Below are 13,184 nucleotides of genomic sequence, written 5' to 3' on the forward strand. Positions count from 1 at the left end.
AAAGTTCAGGTGAGGATGGTGGGAGGAAATCGGAAGTGCTCCTTTTGCTGACATGATACTGCATCCTTAGCCTGTTTGAAAATTCAACCCATCAGGATTTAATTAAATGCAAACTTGTTGTTTGGGTTTAGTTTGTGTATTTGCTGCATTGGGACTCAGGATGCCTTTATTGCAAAGCAAGTATGCCGTGGCTAATTGTATTCATTGGTTACGTGGTCAGAAATCCTACATTTACAAAGTTTGGAGCTGAATTTTAGCACACATAGTTGGAATGATTCAAAGCTTAACATTATAATGGATAAATAACAGTATTTACATTTTCTTTTTCCTTCCTGCCTTCCTTTTTTCTCTTTCACCCTATCTTGCTTTTCTTCCTTTTCCCTTTTTTCTTTATGCAACTGCATTTTTGTTTCTACCCTGTCACACGAATGTACAGTGACTCTTGCAGTTTGCCTTTTCATAGCCCTGAACAGTTCCTCACTCTGGAACAGCCTGCGCATTTCTGTTCTATGCACACTCAGTGCACGTCAGACTTGTTCTAGGACAACTTTGGGTGAAGTTGCCATTCTCTTCTAATTAATAGGATCCTTCCCTGTACTTCACACTCCTTTCCAGATTAATTTAATTGTTGACTCCAATGTAGTGCTGACCTCAAAGATGAAGGTACCTCAAAGATGAAACAACTGCACCAACACCTGCTAGATCGGGAAGATCTAAATCCCACAGGATTTAGAGGAGGAGGACAGATTTCATAATTATTAATCCTCAGTCAGCCCAGACAGAAATTGAGGACATTACATTGATCCTCCGCGAACGTCAGTGAGAACTTGATGTGGAAACCAAGGTAGAAGACATCTTTTCTGCAGCGTTTGTATTTCAATGTATTTGTACTGTATGCAAGGACTTCAACATATAAAAAAGAATCTCTGACTCATTACTGTCCAATTGTTTGATTTTGGTTAAGTGAAACATCACTGCTGTTATTTAGTTATTACCTTTCCTCATCCACAAATATAAAGCATGAAAAAATTTTGTTCTTATCTAGTTTATACTACTTACAATAGTTGTAAAATTTTAAATTATATTTAGATTATCCAATTCTGGCAACAGGTAAACATTCACCATAATCCTTTGTCAATGTATTTCACCTCGTGGAGTTCTTCTTATGGGCTTTTAATGTAAATCCAGGAAAAAATGTCCTACTTTTATATTTTTAACAGCAAGTAAACTGGATTTCATCTTCTCAGTGCAGCGATTACGGTGCAATGAAGCGTACCTGAAGGCATAACTCTGAGTAAATAGCATAATGAGGAACTCTAAATTTTTCACTCCTGGAAGTTTTGATTCGTGTCCTGATTTAGTTTTTATTGGTAGGGATTTGGAGATACCCTTGAAGTACCTACAGAAGTTTATTTCCTTAGCAAAACTTCCCTGATTCTGTATAATCGTGTCTCTGCTTGGTTTGTACACAAAGAATGGACTATGACTGGAATATCAAGAATCCCATAAGTGCAGACTAAAGGGCAATTGTCAGGGTTACCAGAAGCAGCATACATTGCCTGTCCATACTATGTACAGCTTTCTAGTAATTCAGTATAATAAGGTCTGACACCTCCACGGCTCTTTAATAACACTTGGCACCCAAATCACAGCAGCATTTCATATACTCAATCCCAGTGCAAATGTTGAAACAAAGTAAGTACCTTTGAAGAGTTTGAGTGGTGATGCGACTAAATGAAGAAGTGAGTTCACAATACATAAAGTTTGTAATCCTCAGTCCATAAATGTAAACGCTTCAAACACAGGTCCTATAAAACTTAAATTTAAAAAATAAGTTTTGCTTAGTGCATGAACTATATACATTTGTTTTTTAAAAATATAGTTCTAAAATGTTTCCTCCAACAAACTCACATCATACCAACAGCTTTAATATCACAACAGCAGCTAAAATACAGCTGAGCTCATGTATAGTTTAATTAGTGTGTTGTAACAATGCTAAGACCCTTACACTGAATAAAACCATGTTGCTGCGTGAGTTTCCTACTGCAGCCTTATATTAGAACCGCTAAGAAAAGGTATTTGAAGTTTTCAGTTTTTCTACAGTAAAAATAATCAGCATTCATATCAAAGTGAAAGTATGTTTGTTTGTTTTGTTTTGTTTTGTTTTGTTTTGTTTTGGTTTGGTTTGGTTTGGTTTGGTTTTTCCCCCTGTGATTGATAGGAAACAAACCTCAGGAATGGAGAGAAAACACTGGGAGGAGTTACTTTCTCCTAATTTCAGTGCACAGGACTTTTTTAGTCGAGCAAATCAATCTGAATCACTGATGTTCAAAAATCTGCCTTTAGAGAGAGCAAAGAGAGCAGAAATACTCCTACAATACAGCAATTACAAAAATTCTAGAGGAAGAAGGGTTCGAAAGGAAAAGAATGAGTTCCCAAACTTGTTCAAGCACATGAATCTCAGTGAGTAGGTGCAAAGATAAACATTTCAAAGGAGGAAAAAGGCGGGGGTTCTGCCTGCAGCGGGGCTGAGGATGGAGATGTCGGGGTTGAAGGAAGCTCGGAGGGAACAAACAAGAGTCTTTGTGCCTGGAACGCAAAGGCATCCGCAGCTTTGAGAAGAGAAAAGCACAGGAGCTGCCGGGAGCTCCAAACCACGAGTGGAAACCCAGAGACAGAGCTTGAGAGTGCTGGGCAGGAACTGCAAACTGTGGGGAAAGGGAAGGGAAAAGAAAGGGAAGGGAAAAGAAAGGGAAGGGAAAAGAAAGGGAAGGGAAAGAAAGGGAAGGGAAGGGAAGGGAAGGGAAGGGAAGGGAAGGGAAGGGAAGGGAAGGGAAGGGAAGGGAAGGGAAGGGAAGGGAAGGGAAGGGAAGGGAAGGGAAGGGAAGGGAAGGGAAGGGAAGGGAAGGGAAGGGAAGGAAAGGAAAGGAAAGGAAAGGAAAGGAAAGGAAAGGAAAGGAAAGGAAAGGAAAGGAAAGGAAAGGAAAGGAAAGGAAAGGAAAGGAAAAAGAAAACCCATAAAAATTAAATAAAATAAATTGTAAATGTTGACTGTGAAACTCCCCAGTTAACAGCAGAGTCAAAGGGCAAGATTTGTGAAAGACCTTGAGCTTGATGGTTTAAAACAAGGCTTAGGTGAAATATCAGCAAACTTAAGATTAAATGAATATTTGCTCCAGGCACAAGAAGCAGCTCTTAAACAGCAAAGATTTACAATAAGAGTTGGAGTAAAGTTAAAGCAGCAGCCTTGGCTCGGAAATAAGGCTTGCACAGGGAAGGTGGAAATGTATCAATACTCGGGAAAATAAGGAGCAAATTGTAAGCTGTTAAAAGTGAGCTAAGTGTTGAAAAGGTCTTGCATGCCTGGAATATTGAAACTTTAAAAAAACTTAAAATACATGTTTGGGTCAAAACAGTAAGGGATGCACTTGATGACTTCGGGGTACATGTCTAGTAAACACAATGCAATAAATCCCTGTTGGTTGCAGGAGAAAGAAAAAGGGGGGGAGGAAAGAGAAAAAAAGATACAAAAGAAGGCCCGCAGGCGTGCCAGGCGCTGGTCTTCGCTCCGTCCGGCCCGGAGCCTTTCGGGTCTGGGGAGACGCTCTCAGTTTCCCCGGGCCCGGGCGCGGCGGCACCGCCGAGGAGGGGCGGCCCGCGGGCCTCTGCCGAGCCCGGAGACGAGCTCCCGGTCCCCGGCTGCCAGACCCGCCTGCACCGACACCCGCCACCCGGCAGCCCCGCTCGTACCGGAGGCGCGGCCCCCAGCAGCGGGGCGGTGCCGCAGCCGTCCGGCAGGGGGTGCTGTGCACCCGGCGCCGCGCCCCCGGCACCGCCCCGAGAGCTGCCCCGGCCGGGCTCCCCATGGCCTGGGGAAGCGGGCCAGCCAGTGTTCATGCTTCTGTGTAAAGGGGTTGTAAAAATGCTTTTAAAACAACAAAAAAAAGGCATGTCTGAAAAGTACTTTGTGTCCCTTCTGAGCCCCTCACAAGAGATTGAGGTGCTGGAGCGAGTTCAGAGAAGGGAATGGAACTGGTGAGGGGCTGGAGCACAAGAGTGATGGGAGCAGCTGAGGGACCTGGGGGGGTTCAGCCTGGAGACCAGGAGCTGAGGGGAGACCTTATCACTGTCTACAACTGCCTGAAAGGAGGTTGTAAGGTTGTAGCATGGGGGGTGTTGGTCTCTTCTCCCACATAGCAAGTGATAGAACAGGAAGAAATTGCCTCCAGTTGCACCAGAGAAGGTTCAGATTTGATATTAGAAAAAAATTATTCCCAGACAGGGTTGTCAGGCATTGGAACAGGCTGCCCGGGGAAGTGGTGGAGTCACCCTCCTGGAGGGGTTCAAAAGACACATAGATGAGGTTCTTAGGGACATGGTTTAGTGCCAGAGTTAGGTTAATGGTTTGATTCTATGATCTTGAGGGTCTCTTCCAACCAAGATGATTCTATGGAATGCACTGGGGTTGCACACCAAGTCCACTCCAGGAGCGAGCTTTGCTGGTAATAACATGGCAAGAAACACACTCACGGCTCTCATGCTGGGCTAAAAGCTTAGTTTCTAACTGCAAACACCTCGGGAAGTGAAATGCCGCATCTGGTGGACAGTGCACCTCCCGCTGCTGTTACAAAGGTGACCAGAGCTTTTACAAAGCGACAAGGTGAGGTGTCCAGAGCTGCTGGGTACCTTCCCTGACCAAGGCAGTGCCCTTCTGCAGGTTTCTGCAAACTTGTGTCCCTGCCATAGCCTCTGTCCCTGCAAGGACAGCTCTGTGGGGTTACCCACAGCTGGACGGACCTGGCAGCAGATCGCTTTTGGGCTAATTCATCTAACCACCCCAAGTTTAGTCATCACGGAGTCGTGTGCTTGACTTTGCTTTTCCCTCCCTCCTTGCAGCCTGTGAAGAGATGAGTAGTTTAAAGTCTGCCAGGGTGCTCTGAGCCTCAGCAATTCATATTTACATGGGGGGCAAAGAGGGGTGGGGTGCATTTAAAAATTACTCAGTTCAAAGGTAGTGGCTGGTCTTTGCCTGTCTGTCAGATCTAAGAGGAGTGAGTGGATTTTCATGGAGGAATTTCATGGAAATTAAATCTCTACTGGAGTGATCCATTCAACGCCTAAAGCTTCAGCCCAGTTTTGTATCCTGGATGAATACCCTGCTGAATAGCTTGGTGGGGATGCAAAAAGCCACCTTAAACTAGAGATTTTTTTTCTGCTAAATTGACTTCAAAGTAGTAATTAAACAATAGCTAGCTTAAAAAAAAATCAAGTTATAAGAAGCTATAGGACCAAACTACTCTATAAGTAGAGGCTGTATTTTAGGGTAGGGGGGCAGGGGGATGGGATGTTCAAACTGGCAAAGCAACTGGGAAGAGGCAAATTGAGCAGGTGCAAGAAAGTAAAATGAATTGCACAGATTCCAACTTTTTTTTTGTTTTTTACAGCTCTACTACAGCTGAGTCTGGAGCTGCATAAGTGGAGGCAGAAGGAGAGACTGCTGAATGGTTTGGGGTATTTTAAGCAGAAGCACCCAGTTCAGAGGCTGAAGCAGCTTTCTTTGGCCTTTGCCCTGTTCTGTGTTTGAGGCTTGTCTTCCCCAGGCCACTCTGCATAGAGCTGAGCCCTGCACCGCTCAGCATTCATCTCTTTTGTAAAGCAAAACTGCGCTTGTGGCCAAGGGCATCCTTGCTGCCGATCTTCTCCATCACCCTCTGCCTCCCTAACCCATCGTCACAACTGCATTCCTGTCTCTGTTGACAATTTAGAAGCACGTTTGACTTGAAGCTAAACCAAATGAAAACTAATCTCCTGCCTGACTCCTGCGCTGAACCCTGCTTAATTCACCCCCCCGCTCCAGTGAAACTCCCTCACTCAGCATTTCTGGATTTCAGTCCTTGGGGTCCTTGCTAGCACATGCAGAATGTTGCCCAGTGTTACACCTTCTTTCATCATGCCTGTTCTGGAAGGAGAAACCCGAAAGAGTATAACCTAATTTAATTTAAAACCTCTTTGGAGGGATTGGTTTGGGGGATTTCCTGGGTTGTTTCAATGTTTTTCTGGCTTTATTCCCAGCGATTTTGTTGTGTAGAGGATGTCACCAAATTAGCTTAGAGAAAGGTGAGAGAAACACAAATTTGGCACTATCACAGTTGCTAGATTTTTCCAGTGTATAAGGTAAGGCTTACTATTTTACACTGAAATGTCCAACATTGCACTTAATCTGACAGGGCATTTATGAGAATTCATGCTCAGGTTCAGCCCAAGGAAGCAGGGCAGTGTACACTAGCAGAGAATCTGATCCATGGGTCTTTAAAATACTGTCCATCTCTGACTTGTGTCAAGTGAAACTATGTTAAATGGTACTCAGGATAGTGACTTTATCATCTTATTAAAGCTCATTGCAGTCCTTAGGCTAGTCTATCAAGCTTAAATGTTCCTAGTCTCCCAAATGTTGTATTGTTAGTATGATAGTTATTTCTAGAAGAAAGCTCATAAAATGTAATTTGCAATTGTTACATTGCTTTTCAAATATCCTTCATAGTTTATTTGCACTGAGAATTGCTTTTCAGTTTTTAAACTTGAATCTTGCTAATAACTACAGTGTAGCATTCCTACAAGTGATGAGCTGAAAATTGGCAAAACCCGTTTGATGCCAACTGTAAAATCCTGCTGAGCTTTAGCCCCCCCCCCCCAGATACTCTCAGGGTTCTAAGCCCTTGCTGTACTTCTGTCAGAGGGCTGGTTTCCTGCCAGGCAGTACTTAATGTGATAACTAAATTTTATCCTCTCTAAGATGATACAAGAGTATGCAGGCAACACACGGTACTGTTTTGCAACTCTTCTCAAGTACTTAAAACGGGAAAGCACTTTGGGCAACACTCAGTGTTTCTGTGCTGTTGGCCAAGTATTTATGGTGACCAAAAAAAACATTAGTAGTCATGTAATCTGTTGGAAAGCCCACGATTTTGGTTCAGAAAACCACAGATGTCGCAATAAGGCACAATGGAAGGGCATGTGTTTTGTTTACAGCTTTTCTGTCCAGCCTTTACACGCCGTTCAACCACACAATGCTGCTGGAGTGTAAAGTAACCGACAGCCACACAGGGTGACTTGTATCAGCTAAACTCGAAGCCAGCAGCATCTGGGACAAGATCTGGCACAAGTCTGTTGTGTCCCATTGCTGTGTGAGAGATATTGGTGTGTTGAGCACTGATATTTTCTGGCCTCTCACCTTTCCATGGGGAGAGCTTAGGGGTCTCAAAAGGCTACCTTGTGCGGCCAGGTGGGTTTCCAAGCAACAGATTGTCCTGGGTGGTGAACGAAAATTGTCTCCTTGTACTTTAAAAAAGAGCTGAAAAAAATGCGTTCCCACAGTTGTGGCAATCCCAACTAGGACAGGATGGCCAGTGTAAGAGAGTTCCCTCCCTGCCTGACCACACGTTTGTCGGTCCCTGGCTTAGGGAAATCAGACAGATCAGGTTGCTGATCTGGTTGAAAACTAAAAACTCCCACCACCACCCACTTCCCAGTTAATAAAGATACAGATGATCACACAACTGCACCTCTTCTGGGAGGCAGAAGGGTCTAAATTCTTCATGGTAAAGGACATAAACTACGCATACGCAAAAAAGTCCCAAATCATATACACAGAATATCTACCTCTTTTGAGGGAGCTCAACCAAGCCTGTGCACTGTTCTATGAATGTATTAACTCTGAATGTCCTTCTAACGCTCATGTTTTACATAAATTTTGCAGTTTTACTTGCCCAGTGCGGGTATTCCCAGAGGCCAGTCTACAAAGCCACTGCCGGCCCTCACAAGGCACTGTTTGCAGTACATTTGACAGCGATTCCTCACATATTATCAGCTGAACAGTATTTGTTCATGCAGACAGTTTAGGAACTGCTGGTCTGAGCTATTTCTATTGACTGACCGCAAAGAGCATATTCTGGATAGTTCCAGCACTTCAAAAACCACAAGGGTGTCTTAAATATGTAGCTGCAAAATCCTGTTCTAGATGGAAAACTGAGGTCTACAATCTGAGACTTGTTTGTTTATTTTTAAGGAAGTGCTGATGGTTTTAACAATATGTTGAATACAAATGAGGAGAAGATGTTTTCCATAATCTGCAGATGGCTTCAAACAATAGCTCTGACAATAGCTCCAAAAACCATCCCATGCTTTTGACTGGTTTAATTCCGAAACTTAAAGATGGTTATTTAAATGACAGTAGCATTAGCTATTTCTATGCTAGATTTTTTTAGACCAAAAACTATTGTTAAAATACTAGAACCCAAATGGTTCTAATATCCTTCACTGATCTTTAAATTTATCTTACCTCTACCCTCAACGGCTTGAATGTTCCAGTTACTGATTGTAACCACAAACATCTGTTGTGTATTTAAAACAAGAGTGCAGTCTGAATTAACTACACCATAAATCAAAACAAGTATGATTTGTATTAATCCTCTTCAGATTTTTTTGAACTTGTTCTATTGCTTTTGGAAATAAAATAATACAAAATCCAATGTTCTTGATATTAGCAGTGAAGTCCACCTGGTAAAGCCATATGTAGATGTTTATGTCTATGTATATGTATATGTTATGTATTATGTCTAATGCAGTTCTCTTTTTTTCAAAAAGAATCTGAACAATTATGTATCATTTCACACCTCATAAACGATATAAAATCGTTAATTCTTGTTGGCATTTTACCTTTGTAATTGTAACATAACTGATTTGCAATGCACATCTCCTTTTAAGAATCAGGTTGTGAATACTATGGGAGCAGGACCTACTTAGTTGTTTGCATAAACCTTAACTCCACACGACACCATAATACACGCAAGAAACATAGTAATTGAGACATAGATTTCTGTCCATACATCTGAAAATGTCATATCTTAAATACTTGCATAACATAGCATGTAGAGGCCCTAAAAAGTCTCAGGATGCTCTTATGCTAGCTGCTGTATAAGCCCATAGAAAGGAACAGCTCGGGCTCGTAAGCCTTTGCAGCGAGATGAAGTGACATGAAGTGACATTCTTCTTGAAGTGAGCTTTGGCAGGGACTTGTAGCATGAGATCCTAATTATGGGTACAACACATACCATGTGAAACCTCAAGATATAGAAGTTTTTTTTTCAGACACCACAAAAAAACCAAACCTGGACTTAGGTCAGTGGAAAACACCTGTTAACGTATTAATGGAGCATTTGCCATTGCTTTGTCCCAGACTAACAGGAGACGAGTACGAAATTGGCACATAGAAAATACATACATTGAGCTGACTGACCACTAAACCAGTGTCCTTACAGATACATACCATAGTGCACACTGCAATACCTTGTAGAGCTAACACACGGCTGTACAGGAGCATTGTCAAAAGCAGCGTGGTTTTAACACAATTAATATTGATTAAATGAGCAAGGAACCCCTGTATTTTGTAATCCTGGAAGATGAAAGAGCTAGTTCATGATTGTGAACACTGTGCCTTATACATATCTTTATGCTAAAACAATCAGTGGTAAAATAATTAAGGTTTCAGTCACTATTGGCAACATTTGTTCTTTTGAAGGGGATTTATGGGGGCTTGTTTCGTTTCACTTCATGTTTAAAGTCTGGACCTTTTGTGGCTGCTTTCAGAATGAAAGAATATATGATCAACAATCTTGTAGAAAAACAAGCAAATGCAATTAAGTATCTAATACACATTGGATGAGAATTATTCTAGAGCTGAAAACTGTTCTCAGTGAAGCAGAGACTTGTTTGCCTGTGGTGTTTTGGGGTAGAGCTCAAAGCTTATTCAACACAAGTTCCCTTGGCACAGGGCTTTGATGTCCGTATTTGACTATCAACTAGGACACATGGTCAACATTACTTGTTATCATTTTAAAATTACATTTGAGTGGCCATTAATAAAATTATGAACTCTCTTCTCTTCCCTTTCCTTTTTTTTTTTTTTTTTCTTCTCCTGATAAGCTAAAAATGGGAGTATCTGCAGGATAGTTAAGCAATTCAGTATTCTCTTTTCCTGGGACATTTTCCATTGATTATCAGTTTTCGCTATTTTGATTTCTCTCCTGAATCCTTGCAACCAGCTTTTTGTGGATCTCCTTAAACCAAAGTTGGCAGTGCTTGTCTTGACATCTTATCCTGTAAACACATCGCTTTTGTTCAGAAGGTTTAAAGCACTCTCCAAATAAAGAATATGAAGGTTTGGTTGAGCTGTTTGGCTGTGCTCTTGGAAACTGCCAGCACTCAGGAGCTGGTATGAGTTTCATGTTGTTTTATTTCAGTTGCATCTTGTACCTAAGACCAGACTGCAGATAGGGTAAGATTTGACTGACTGTCCTTGTTTGATTGTCATTTAAATCATGTAGCAGAAATACAGCAGCTAACGAGATTTTTTTTTAAGAGGATTCAACCTGTTTCTAAAATGACTTTTCTTAAATAGCTCCCCCTGGTACATTCTTACAGAGCTTATATAATGTCTGGGTTTTGTTTTAATCAGGCAGTGCTTCGTGGGAAGTAAGTGGGGTTTTATTTCCCATCATTTTAACTAAAAAAATTCGCTGTGCACACTGAAGTCACTGTGCAATGTGCTGCACTACAGCTGAAATCAAGAAAACTGATCATGTCTTTGATGAAAGATGAATGGTTTCTATGTAAGTCTGAGGTCTATAAAGAAACTGGATTAATGCTGTATCTGTGAACAAATTACAAGCTCTGTTTTGTAATTTCAGTCTCTTTAGATTCTTGATTATGACATTTCTTGTTCTCTTGAAATGGAAGAAAGTAAATAATTGAGTTTATGGGTGATGAGCTTGCCAAACACGAGGCACTGAGAAGTTCTGCAAGCTCCTGTAGTGGTTGATGCCTCCTGGGCTCCTTGCAAACACGGTCAAAATATTTTAGCATAAAGTTAGAATCTCCTTGTGCTGTCATTTGCCCACTGGAATCAGTTGGCGAGCCATTACCCAGCATTAGGAACTAAAAGAAAACCTGCTGCATGTCACCATTGTTCATGGGATCTCTGGCTGTACAACATCACAACCATAAAACCTGAAGTCAGCTGGATATGCTGTTTCTAAAACTCATTAATTCTTCTGCCTTGTTGAGCCTCTCAGTGAAACTAAGTACGTAGGAATTTTATATTCATGTGAGGTGCAGAATCCCTAGAGTGTTTTTAAACACTGTGCTACAATAGAATAAGGCTATTGGCTATCTTAACTGTAAGTTTCTTTAGAAAGAAAGGAAAATACACTTGTGCTTAGAAAATCAGAAATAACATAGGACTAAATACCACTATCTGATAATACATACAAAATATTGCTTCTTCCCTCACACACTCCACACCTTTGGTTCTCAGCCTTTTACTACAGCATGGAATCAGTAGGGTCCCTCACAGAAAGCTTTTTCTGCCTGGCCCTGTGGGTGCGGGGGCTGTACAGCCACACGCTGCACGGCACACACTGCAACAGGAGCCAAGCCAAACAACGACCACAATTATCTCTACTGTTGTGTATGTTTTTAAATGTTACCCGCTAAAGCTCCTTGTGCCAAAGGAGGACAAAAATATTAGCAGAGTGAAACAAAAATAATTGTCTTGGGAAATAAGCACAATCACTGGAAAAGTTTTTTCAAGGAAAAAACAAAGCAATAGTTTTTGTGGCTTCTTTCCACCCACTCCCTTCCCAATAGCTAATATTCAATAAACATTGACTGAAAATTAAAAAACCAAAGAAAACCAAAGAGGAGAGGTTTTCCTCAATACATGAAGTGTTTTCTGGAACTAAATGAAGAGATGGCTTTTTATTAATAAAAAAGTGCAAAATAAAAAGAACAAAGTAACAAGATAGCAGAACAATTTCTGTAGGGATGGGAGTGTAAATCATCTGTGTGTAATGATGTAAACTCGCAGCAGCTTGAATATTTGAATGTGTGTCAGCATTTGAGTTTCTCATTATAACGTAATGCAGATTGGGTCAACGTATTCAATACAATGACAACTTTGTGGAAAAAAAGCATAATTTTTGTTGCTTATGGTGTTTTGGAAAAATAGGCAATCTCCTAGAATTTGATTCTTGCCTCACATTCTTCTATTCAGTTATGATGGCAATTATAGCTAATAGCTTTCTTTCAAACCAAATGTTTTAAAATATTTTAGCCACAGGAAAAGTGCTTCATCAGTTTTATTTATTCTTACACCTGCAGGATACTCAGCTGCAACTTTTCTCCCAATACGGAGCATGTATCAGTGTTTTAAATCATCACTGCTCTGCAAATACAACAGATCATGTCAGAGAAAGCAGTTTTGCTGCTACAGCTACCTACAATATACTTTTTCTCAACATAGAAGTTACTCCTGTCATGAACTGTGCTTCCCTGTGCTGAAGCACATTGTGACATAGTGTGTATGTACATGTACACTCTGTGTAGCTGTTAAGCTGCAGCATACGCTTACAACTCAGATCACTTTTAATTACTGTTGACATTTTCGTCATATCATTTAAAAGTGACAACCCATTTTCTGTAAGTATTTTGAATTATTTTGCTGCAGTGGCTATAAAAAAAAAATATTGAGAGTTCATCTGACCGTGAATGGAGAGACATACCCACAAACCTCTCAGTCCATTCCTCCCAAGCATCCTCTGGGAGCAAGATCTTTGTAGACATGAACCCAGCTGGATGAACTAGTATCAAAATCATAGCTCTCTGTATCTGTGCCATATGGTATTAGTAAAAGGCAAGAAGAAAGCAGAAGATTAGAGCCACTGTGGAAACAACCACCGCACTGACAATTTGCCATGCAACAACAATTATGCCTTTTACCTTAGGCTGTGTTTTGTGTGCCTGGTGTCCAGCAGGGATTTGTACTGAACACTGTTGGTTCCAGCAATTTCTTGTCCTTATCACCTCTTTACCTCAGCTTCTTTCCACACTTGCCTCTCCTACCACCTGTTGTCTCGCTCAGTTTATTTCCCTTCAGTTCAGTCCTATCTCTAATTTAGCCATTGTTCCCTCACCCCTTCCCAAACACAAATACCTGGGAAGACTGCTGGGCTGTGGGTGTCTTCTGTGACTTATACCCTTTCCCTTCTTGACATAATCCCTCTGGTTGAGGCCATGTTCTGCTGCCTCAGCACATTTAGCATAACTGGAGTTTATTTTGGTGGTCCAAA

This window comes from Patagioenas fasciata, chromosome 11 (genome assembly GCF_037038585.1).
Source record: "Patagioenas fasciata isolate bPatFas1 chromosome 11, bPatFas1.hap1, whole genome shotgun sequence".
Classification (NCBI taxonomy): Eukaryota; Metazoa; Chordata; class Aves; order Columbiformes; family Columbidae; genus Patagioenas; species Patagioenas fasciata.